The following is a 12,338-nucleotide window of genomic DNA, read 5'->3' as shown; positions in this document are numbered from 1 at the left end:
TGGTTGTGCTGTCATGTCAACATACCTAGCTTTTTGCACTCACCAGCCTCTTTGACTCGATCGTCCCAGGGGACCGTAATTTCGATAAAATATCCTATCCTCTTGACCCCAGACAACACCAACATATCCAGCCATAGTCGGGTGCTAACTATATATGCTAGGACAACCAGCTGCCCGTTCTAATCAATCATCAAAGAAATTAGCAGTAAAGGACACTGTTACATTAGACGGTAAGCATCGAACTATGAGGTATGAAGTATAAAGTGCACATGCCTACATGCTAATATTTGACAGCATGAAAGAGTAGCAGCAGAGGTGTTTTTGTGTTTGTGTACAGTTCAGTACAAAGGTCAGTAGGTAGTAACATAATAGTGCAAGGTGAAATAGCAGCATGATAATTTTCTCAGTGCAAAGTAGCAACGGTGCAAAAAAAAGAAAAAAGTGGCAATGTTTCAATATATTATTTCTAGGTCTGATGCAATGCTAATGGGGACCTGTTGGATCACATGGACTGAGGCTCGGGTGGAAGTTACAGGGGGCTGGTTTACAATCCTGTTAGCATAGCATTAGACTGAGTTCCTGCCCATTGACTCTTCCATTTAGATAACAAGCCACTATAATCTAGACCCACCAACAACCCTGGAAACTACCCACAGGTCATTAGAAGTGAAGAACCCTCTGGGATTAGGGCTGAAACATCTTCAAATGAAGATGTTCAAGTCCAGTTGCCAAGACAATTTGGACAAGAATACAGAAGATCATAGCTGTTCATTGAGTGCTGCTTGCTCAAACCATTTTCAATGCTGACTCGAAGGTAGGAAAATCTGCACATGAAATGGCCTGGAGTCGCCCTTCACCATGACATGAATTACTGAGAACCTCCTCAGTCATCCATATATTCATTGAGTGCGGTTATTGGGCCAGAGGCGGGTTTCACCCTCGACCAATCACAGGGCCTCATCCTGACATACAACCATTCACTCTGTCATTCACATGTCACACAGAGCCACGCTACACAACACTTTAGGGTCTCCTGCATATTTTTGGACAGTGGAAGGAACCTGGAGGAGAACATGGAGACTTGACACAGAAAGGCCCCAGTCTGGGAATTGATTTAGTGACCTCCTTCCTAACCGCTTTGCCACCAGGCCTACATACATGAATACATGCACCATATGGCCATAAGTATTGGCTTACCCATCCAAATAATTGGAATCAGATCACTTCCAATCACTTCCATGGCCACAGGTGTATAAAATCAAGCACCAAGGCATTCAGACTGTTTTTTACAAACACCTGTGAAGGAATGGGTCGCTCTCAGAAGCTCAATGAATTCCAGCATGGAACTGTGATTGGATGCTGCCCCTGCAACAAATCCAGTCATGAAATTTCCTCTCTCCCCTGACCAGGGACCTTCTCACTGAGAGGAAACCACCATGAGGCCCAAATTCAATTCGTCTTTATGGCACAGAATCACAGCAAAAGATATCTCGAGGTACTTTTCTTTCCCTAACTCAGATGTTATCCACAGAGACCTTACAAGTATGAAATCACCAACTGAAAGGTGGGTTTTGTGGATCTCCATCTTCATCCCATTGCTGGACCGTGATGACTGGCCTACTTAACTGGACTACAATTTGATTTTCTTCCATCACTTTTTTTTGTAACGTTTAATCTTGGATTGAGCGATGGCGGCGTGTTCCATGATTGTCATATTATTCACCCTGATTTGGCTCATTGTGAGTTTCATTAAGCCACGCCGCACCAGAGAATGAGATCTAATGAAAAGCATGAGTGAAAAACATAGAGCCCGTTGTAACACCGCGTTCTGCGGATTTAATGGCATTAGTGTTTTGTTTTACAGAGTCTTAACAATGCTCTGTGCTCTGTGCTCCTACCTACTTGCACTCTGAGGCAATGTCTCTGCATTATGTTTTTAATCAGCTTTGGTTGCTTGTGTGCGCTGACTGCGGAAACAGATTGCTTGTAATATCATCAAGGCCCAGGTACCGCTGTTGCTATAGCAATTGTAATTACAAAAGGTTCATTAACTCACAACAGTTTTGCCAGTCAAAGGGGGTTTCACATTAAGAAAATTTACATATTGGGGAAATTAACACAATTGGCATGAAACCAGGGTCATTAAAACAAGAGGGGAGCAACGAAATCATTCGGAGTTAGACGTTTCCTCCGAATCTGCCCACCAGCTCGTTAATCCAGGGTTTTACATCGTGGGTTATCGCCATTGTGAGCAATTGATACCATTGCGCAATCCATCCTGAGATGGTCTGTCTGTACACATTTCAGCAACTTCTTGACTTTCTGGCAGTTTGAGCCGTTTGTTGAACTAGATGAACACGATTGGGTCAGATGGCACTACTTTTCCATGGTCATTCATTTCTTCTTGTCGTGGCAACTGAACTTGAACATCTTCACTTGAAGATGTTTCAGCCCTCATCCCAGAGGCCTCTTTACGTCTAATGACCTGTTGGGAGTTTCCCAATATAACCACCAGGGTTGTGGGTAGGCTTGTTTTCCAAATGGAAGAGTCGATGGGCAGGAACTAGGTCTAATGCTATGCTAACAGGGGTGTGAACCAGCAACCGGTAACTTCCACCTGAGCCTCAGACCACGAGGTGTTTAGTTTTACCTTTTCATATTCCAATCCAGGTAATCCCAAAAAGTTGCTCATTTGTCCCCAACAATGCTGACCTCCACTACCATAGCATTAGACCTATTTTCTGCTCATCAACTCCACTATTTACATAACAAGCCACCAGCACCTGAGATAAATAGCAAACACTGGATTACACTGGAATAAGGTTCAGTAGATATCTATTGCAGAGGGGTAAATGATTTTGGCCCAGATAGATGAAGAGGCTGGGATGATGAAGACAGAACCTACAGGAAGAGACTCTATCTCCACATCCCAGGATTGTCACAACATTGTTGTGTAAATCAAAGGTAAATGCTGGAGACCCACAGAATGGTGAGGTGCCATTTGCTGTAGACCCTGAAATCCACAGGAAAAAACATGAAAAGGCAAACTAGTCAAAATATTCTTGTGGTGGCAAATGGACTTGAAGTTCTTCACTTGAAGACATTTCACCCCCCATGCCAGAGGCTTCTTCTAAGAAATTATCTTCAGTTCTTCTTGAGTTCCATTAGCACGGCATAAGACCTAGTTTCAGCTCGTCATGCTGGCATGCTAACTAAGCCATTTACATAACAAGCTACCATAACCTAAGCCAAGCAGCAAATGTGGAATGGCGGAACAAAACACTGGTTTACCCTGAAACAAGTCTCAGGAGATATCTAACGCACAGGGGGAAATGATGTGGCCTAGAGTGATGAGGAGGCTGGGATGATGAAGGAACAACCTGCAGGAAGAGACTGGCTCTGTCTCCACATCCCAGGATTGTCACAATATTGTTCTGTAAGTCAAAGGTAGATGCTGGAGACCCACATGATGGTGAGGTGTCCTTTCTGCAGACCCTGAAATCCACAGGTAAAGATGTAAAAAGGCAAATTAGTCAAAATGCGGTGGCAACTGGACTTGAAGCCTCTGGGACGAGGGCTGAAATGTCTTCAAGGTAAGTCCAGTTGCAAGAAGATTTGAACAAAAATTCACCATGACTTGGACCTGGAGAGCCTCTACAGTCATTCATTTAGTCATTGGGTGCAGTCATTGGACAAGAGGCTTTCACTCTGTCATTCATCTGTCACACAGAGCCATGTGACAAGCCACTTTAGGGTCTCCCGTATGTTTTTGGACTATGGAAGGAACCTGGAGGGGAGCATGGAGACTCCATACAGATTTGAACCAGTGACCTTCTTGTTTATTGCTGCACCACCATGCCTAGATGCATTATAATCACATTTTCCCCAAACAGCAAGTTCTTCTATAAAGGGATGGACCTGAAAATGATCGATGGCTTTAACATTTAAAAGTGTGAATCTGCACCTTCTCTTTTTCCGCTGACACCAATACCGTGTGCAGCCTCTCTATTTCCAGGGCAGACTGTAACCTAGAACACCCGTGTGAAACTGCACACTTAAAAGTACACCTGAGTGTTGTTGTTCCCTAAGTTTACCAACAACACTGGGCGAGGAACCGTGAAGGCCGTTCACACAGAGAAGGGTATCGATGGCAATTAATGCAGACGGTGTGTACGGGTAATGAGTTTTAATATACAATCAGGTGAAGGGGGAGCTGAGCCACTGAAGCCCTTAATGAACCCGTGACAGCATAATTAGCCACAATTTACAAGTTTTAGGGGTCCAGGGATGGTGCAAGGCTGCAACACCTTTGGATACAGGATGGCTTTTTTCTGATGTTTTAACATTTGCATTGAGTGATGGTTTCTCCTCGTCATGTCCGTCAGCACTGCTGCCCGACGGACTGGGTTTTCATGTGAATGTGTTTGTCAGTCTTCGGACTATAAGTCTGTCGGTGGTTTCTCTGTGTTACCTCATGAGCCGCCTTCTGTTCCGGCGTATTTGATGTTGAGTTGCCATGGTTGCAGACGATGTTCTTGTCTCTGATAAGTGGGGGAAAAAAAGCGTTGCAGAGTGTGATAATCCATACATCTGTTGTGCGCTGGAACACAATTTACTTATTAACTGCAGAATTGATCTAATCCAGAGATTCTACGGGGGGCTGTGTCTTCAGATCGGTTTGAACCCATTTGAACCCATAGAAGACATACCAAGTCCTCTCCTCCTCGTCTGCATAATCATGGCAGCTGGAGTTGTCCAGTCATCTGGAAGCGCAGCTCTTCCCTGAAAACCATACATCTCTCTTTCCTTTTTAGCTTCCACCACTTCATCTTGTGCGCCACCTTTGTCCACTTAAACTTCCTTGTCACCAGATTTATCCTCCAAACCATTGTCTGGCTACACTGTCACCTACCACCACTTTGCAGTCACTGATCTCCTTCAGATGAAATCTTCCTCCGCTCTTATAAACTCCCCTTACCTCAGCTCACATAAACTCCCCTATCTTCTTGTCTTTTCTGGAAAAAAGTGTTCACCACAGCCATTTCCAGCTTTTTCGCAACGTCTACCACCATCTCTCCCTCTGGGTTCCTATCCTGGAGACAAAACCTGCCCATCGCTTCTTCATCACCTCTATTTCCTGCACCAACATGACCATAATAAGAATATTGATATCACTATTATCATTATTATTATTATTATTATTATTATTATTATTATTATTGAATATTACTATTGTATTCCTCATCGATGAAGGAATAGATCGGTGTACCCCATGTGTGAATCCTCAGCATGACAGCTGGAGCTGGATTTGAATGTTAACAGCATTGTCGTACAATCTGTCATAAACAATGAGTAAGCCGATTTGTATGTCAGGGAACAGAATGTAATTCGAAATAAAAAATTTGAGATCCCCCCCCCCCCGCCTGTGACAGGTAATTCTCTGCAGTTCAAATATTCCTCTATGACATAATCATATTTGCAGAGTATTTACCTCTCATTGCTGACCTGTACTGTAAAGCTGTAAAGCACATCACAGGGATTAAAGCGAGCTATTAAAACCAAATCCACTCATGTTTGGAGGAGCTCAAACTTCAAATGAAATTTTGGTTTAGCAGTTTGATTTTGATCTTGATGGGATTTTCTGATCCTTCAAATAAAGCTACAAAAAGAGCCCTCCACCTGCTACCAGCCTAAATTAATTTGAATATATATATATATATATATTTCATGGGGATTGGAAAAGTCAATCATGTCCTCACAGAGGGAATGAAGATCAGCAAGCTGGGATTACCGCCGGTTCAGTTGACTGAGCAACGCAACCTCATCCCCAGGACTTCTATCAGTCTTCGTATACGGACTCATGGAAGTTCTCATGTGATATAAAGGCAGAAGTCAACCCAGTGCCAGAGTGTTCCTTCAAGATAGTGTTCAGTGCAGACTTGCATTCTGACATCTTCTGGAGCTTCCCCCCCACTTGGTCTTTCCTGCATGTATTCTTCATGACCTTATTTTTTCTTTTCTTTTACTTTCTTTTCTTTTCTTCATCAATTAATTAATGTATGGATCATTTTGTGTTGATGAGTAATAATCCAAAAATGGACCTAAAGATGTTTTGCCTACTGAACCAAACTAGGGCCCATGCTCCGCTTGCATCTGGAACCAGGAAGTCCACCCCGAGTCCTGCGGGGAGACGCCAATCCCACCGGCTTTTCCAGTTGATTGTTATTAAACCACTGAAGTTTACTTAAAAGGTGTTTGAACAAAGCTGAGTACTTTTTCCAACATTTACATCTTCTCATCTGTGACTGTTAAGTTAATATAATAGCTATGTAAATATTTAATCCTCTTCTAATATCCATTCCACCTAAATTGATGCTTCTTAAAGAGCCTTTTTATTCAGATGCAAGAACAGAAACTAGGACACCTGAGCTCCTTAGAAGACTATGCTTGTTAAGGTGAGCAGCCAAGTAGAAAATGTATAACCAAACTCTGGTTGACACTATAAGAAGTCTCAGGAGGATCTGGGGGCTCACATTAGATAATGAAGAAAAAACCTGTAGGAAAAGACCGGGATTGTCAGAGCATTGTTGTGTAAGTCAAAGGTAGATGCTGGAAACCCAAAATATGGTGTGGTGTCATTTGCTGTAGACCCTCAATTCCACAGGTAAAGACATGAAAGGCAAATTAATCAAAAAACTAATCGAAATCTTCTCAGAAGTGAACTTCAGTTCTTGTTGAGTTCTGAGAACTAAAGAAGCCTCTGGGATGAGGGCTGAAAGTCTACAAGTGAAGAAATTCAAGTCAAGTTGGCACGACTAGAAGATTTCCACAAGAATCCGCAGACAAAAGGCAAAGTAGTTCTGCAGATATGATGGGTGACTAGTTCTACTCCCAATATTTTCTGCTGAATATCTTTGGAGTTGTCCTTCTCGTCAATGACCCCCAAAACGATTTGATGGGGATGTTCCCCCCAGACTTCAGTGAAACTGGTTGAAGGACATGAGCAGCCACTCAATTATTCCTAGTTTCATAACCGTCAGTTTGGCTAAGAGGAGGGGTATATTTTAATAAAGGCCCCTGTAAATAATATAAGAGCAAAGAATCTTGTCCAATTTCCTCTGAAAGCGGCTGCCAGCACATGGGTAATTAAACTCTTCATGGCTTCTGTCTCGGACTCGGACAGGCAGAGTCTGCTTGTCGGCAGAGGAGAACCAGGGAGCAAGTCGAAGGCACCATCTGAGAGCTAATAGGGTCGGGTTGAGAGGCCAACGCCGCACAGTGATGATCTAGGGTGGATGTGAAAAAGCATCATGACCCATTACTAATATTCAAATGAATAACCGGCTGTGGATCCACCTATGTAAGTGGTATACCTCTTTTAGCAGGTCATATCTTAAAGTACAGATAAGACAATCAGATCATTTGAAGTGAAACAAGAAGTGGTGGTCATTCTGAACAAAGTCTGAACCCATCTTCTTCTGCCTTAGAGTCTACATGTACTTTGAGACAGTTCATGGATGGCCTGGAGTAGGATGAAGGTGAAGAGGCTTATCCTTGTAGAGATAAGGCCATTCTTCTGCCAGAGCAGGAAAATGTGGCCACACGAAGACACAAGATCCGCCTTAGAATTCTGCTGGAGATAATTCCATCTTTCATGTTTACATTTGCCCCAAACACCAGGATGACAGACTGGGGGAAGAAAATTTGAGGGGGTTGTGAAGGTGAGTGCGAGGATCTAAGTTCATTCGTTTCCTCCCTTCAGCTCTCAGATAATGGAGATGAGACACAAGGATTAACTTGAAATTGGGACTTTTGTAGAGAACATGGAAGAACTGTTATGTTCGAACCATGACCAGCTGGTAGCCACAGAGCAACTCCTGTGGAGCACTTGCTCAAAAACACTTCAAAAGACAAGGAGAAGCCTGGGGAATGTAACCGAGATTGTCTGGTAACCACCTGAACCACGCCCCACATTTTTCCAGTTCCCTCTCGAGGTCCAAAAACATGACGTGGTTGATCCGAAACCCCCAAATTGCTCAGAAGTGTAAATGAGAAGGTCTCGCCCATTGACAGCCAGGATACCCTCCAGCCCCGACGCCAGGCTCATACCGGGTGGCACGCAATGTGAGCGGCAATCCAATTATTGTGTCTCAGGCTGAAATGTGTCAGGTTCCCTTCATTTGAACATAGAAAATGGCCTCATACTGCTTGGCCTGAGCTGACCTCTGCCTCCAAGCATACATAATGAGCTTCTTCTCTCTTTTGCCATCTCTTTTAAATAACTGCTTGTGTCATCAAAGCAGGTCATTTCAACGCTGCCTGTTCTGATGACTCCCAGTACTGACACATCAAACCAAAACCCGAAAAATGGGTAAATCACAGGGATATGAATTTCTGCATGATTAAATCTGCCTTGACCTCCAAGCCCCTAAACCCAAAGGGACTTCACTGAAATACATGACATTATCCGGATAAGGGGCATGACATCACTTCTATCCATATGGAAAACAATAAATGTGTCTTTTCCATACTTCATTTTGGCACCTTGGCCTGGAATCCCACTAACATAACGTTGATGAACACGGTGATTCATCGTGTTTTAGGAGATGAAGTGTTCCGTTGTTGACGCTGACTGATTACGGAAATCAACCGTTAATTGTTTTTGAATGTGGGCCACTCACCACAGCTTCCATGAAGGGTAAAGGGAAGCATGGCAGCCCAACACTGTAATGTCAGACTTGTAATGTAATTACAGTCCCATCTGTCTCTCATCATATGACAAGCGCAAAATGTCCAATTATGGTCTCGTTTAAATTGTAATTAGTTCGGCCCAATTTGCCATCCTCTTGCATCCCAGTGAGTCTAATGAATGGAAGATTCATGCCCCCGCCAAGGAACCCGGGACACATATTTACGTGATCCGCTTTCAGGTGAAACATCATTAATGGAGTAAGAGGGATATTTATTGATAAGTGCATTGAATTAGGCTCTTCTGAAGTATAATTAGCCTTCACGTTTGCTGATTCTGAGACGTACAGGGAGCAACCTCATGAATTCTTCTGTTTTGTCTTCTCCCAGAACTCCTGTTCTTGTCTTTAGCTAATGGTCTTTGATCAAGAGGCCATCCGGTCTCTTTACAAGCCTTGTGACAGCTGCATCTGCTCCCTTGGCAGGATGTCAGGTACAATTCTGGCGATTGTTGGGTTCGTCCATGGCTGCCCTTTGTCACCAGTGACTAATCTTCATGGGCGGCATTCCCATGTGCAGTCAGGGTGCTGGTACAGGAACCTCAAGGTAACCTCTATGGAGTCCCATTTGCCTCCTCACTAAACACACCAGGGTTGTTTGCGGACGATTGTGGAGTGGTTGGGATGAGAACCTCCAAGTAAAAGGCCAGGGTTCTGCCCCAGAAACCAGCAGATTTTCCCATCTAACAGTGAGTTTTGTTGAGTGGAGCAACCAGAACTACCGTCTACTCAACATCTCCATGACCAAGGAGGTGGTTGTGCACACTAGGAAGTAGTGGAGGAGACATATTAATCACCATCCAGGGAGAGGAGGTGGAGATAGTGAACTTCTACAAGTACCTTGGGTCCACATTAACAATAAAATGGACTGGTCACATAACACAGATGCACTCTACAGGAAGGGTCATAACAGGAAGTTCTTCCTGAGGTCATTTGGTGTCTGTTGCAGGCTCCTGGAGACCTTCAGTCAATCTATGGTAGCAAGTGCGCTCCTCTTTGCTATGGTGTGCTGGTGGGGTGGTGCTAAGACCGGCAAGGTCAACAGGGTCAACAAGCTGGTGAGGAAAGCCCGCTCGAATCTGTGTCAGTGGGGCGGGTGAGGGACAAACCAGGCGCTATCTGGACAGTTCTTCATGCCCCCTGCAGGACCAGCTGTGGCTGATGGGCTATTCTTCCAACTGCAGTGTAGAACTCAACACTTCAGACGCTTCTTTGTGCCCACGGCCATGAGACAACACACAACTTTGATTGTCAGAAGATTCATCCGTAGTACCATGACTTCACCACCTTATTCATTCATTCAGTTATCTATTTTCATTTGTATTTATATTTATATTTATCATTATTGTTGTGTCTGCAAACAAATGTCCCCTTTGGGGACCAATAAAGTCTTATCTTATCTTATCTTCAGGTCTTGGGGGTTGAACCAGCGTGAACTGGACCAGCATCTGCAGTGATGCAGACTCTGAATTGACCTGCTGGGACAAAGGGGGAGGTGGCCCAGAAATCAAATGTAGTGATATTCCAGTCCCTTTGCATTCCAACTCTGAGCAATGGTCACTAATTTTGGGTTGGGACCAAAAGTAAAATGTAAAAACACAAGGTCTTGGAGCAGATGGAATTCATCTGCCGCCCCTTCACACTGAGGGGGTCGGGCATTGGTTAAGGATGCCTCCCGGATGCTGCCCGTTAGGAGTTCTTCTAGCTACGTCTCTCTCATTATACATCCTGTCTGCCCTGGTGGACTTGTTTACATCCCCAAATACAAGATAGTGAGTCACTGGAGACACAGCCTTTGAAAGATAAAGGCATACATACTGACAAATATTACATTTTCTGATAAAATGAAAACATCGATATATAAATATTGACAGCTCAGAATTATCGGGACAAGTTTTATCTGTATTTTACATAAATATACAGAGCCAGTGCTTGGGGAATTTGGTAGAAAAAGACAGAATGGATGTTCCATCTTCAGTCTGAAGAAGCCTCGCTGTTGAATGAAAAACAAGCAAATGAATTTCAGTGGAATTATTAATATTTCCAAATGAAAATTCTGTGATGAGTCATCCCGGTCTTGAATTCCCTCCCATCTGTGTAGGCGCTGCAGAGGGTCGGGGATGAGTCTGTCGCTGCTGAACAGATTTACCATTTGTGTTTTCGGAGCCTCAAATGTTTGACGACACCAGCGGTTGTGCTGTATTCCCATTTTTTTTTTGGCAATTGTCTGAATGCAAATGGATGGATAGAATGGTAGCAGTAAATATTTGTCCCCTTGGACACAGAGGAAGCTTCTTAAGAAAAAACAGATTTTTTATTTATTTTCCCTCCAGCAACAGATTGCTGGTCACATGTCACTGCTGAGAAGACAAGGGAGATGCACAACATCCACTGATATATTGTCAGCCACCGAGTCTGCATCCAGCCATGATTTGCCGGTAATCAGCAGAGTACAAAACCATCATTAGCTCTCACTCTCAACCCTCTTCAGGGATCATACTTCCCTAATTCTCCATTTGTGGATGTGATTACACTGTGCCCCTGATTTCCAGCTTTCTTTCATCTGTGGCTCCTAGTTGGACCTCCTCTGACACCTGGGGAAAGGGAAGGCTGCGAACAGAGAAGAACTCTGGGGTATTACTGTGGCAACAACTGGAGAAGCTGGAGAAGCACCAGAGCCTCAAGGAGGAATTGGAGAAGATGTGGAGACAAATGTGGTCCTGGTAGTGCTCTTGGAGCAGTAACCCCCAAGCTGAGCTCCAGCAGGCTCCAGGAGGAACATCTAAGATCTCTGTCCAGGAGAGCATGATCCTTGGAACAGCTGGCAGAAGACCTCACCCTCCCAGGTGTCTGCTGGAGGACCAGGGGCTCAAAGTAGACACAACACTATCCATATGGGTTTGGAAAGGAGTTTTTAGAATATATAATGTATATATTTATTCTGCTATCTTTCTGGAGAAGATAATAACAAAATAGGAAATCGAGTGTGCCCGTATTTTGTTTTTTTAACTTTCTCAATCTGTTCCTTTGTGCTATCGAATCTTGACTTGCAGATTTGCTGTCGCTCAAGTGTTGTCATTTTTTTTCCAGCTCAATAACTTTGTCATTAACAGACTGCCACAGCCAAGGACCTGCATTCCAGGACCCGGCAGCTTTTATCTCTCACAGACGTTTTCGTTCAGAAGAACCATATTTAATCAGTCACTTTCTCCCTGCAAGCTTTGTCCTTTATATATTTTGAACCTGGAGTTGTGCCGGGGCGGGTCAAGAGGCTCATTGATCTCTGTCTCATACGTGGCTGTGTTTTGCTCAAAGCCAAGTGGCACAGTGTGCTTCGATCCGTGGGTGATTTATCAAGTCTGCAGTCCCTGCACCTTGCTACAAGTCACAACACAGTGCCACATTGATTAATTATGCGCTTGAATGGCAATACAGAGTACAAGCTTGTACACGATGTGACAAGAAGGGTCAATAACCAGCAATCATAATGGGTGAAGAAAGAAGAGGACCTCCTGGCATGATTTTATTTTACAGCACACGTGGCTACGGAAGCAAGAACAAAAAAACGCTATGGGACTCCTGTTATAAAAG

The sequence above is a fragment of the Fistularia commersonii genome, chromosome 30 (assembly GCF_037954325.1).
Source record: "Fistularia commersonii isolate RoL2024-O1a breed Wild chromosome 30, RoL_Fcom_v1.0, whole genome shotgun sequence".
NCBI lineage: Eukaryota > Metazoa > Chordata > Actinopteri > Syngnathiformes > Fistulariidae > Fistularia > Fistularia commersonii.
The sequence above is the reverse complement of the archived record's forward strand: the minus strand, read 5'-3'. Positions refer to the sequence as shown.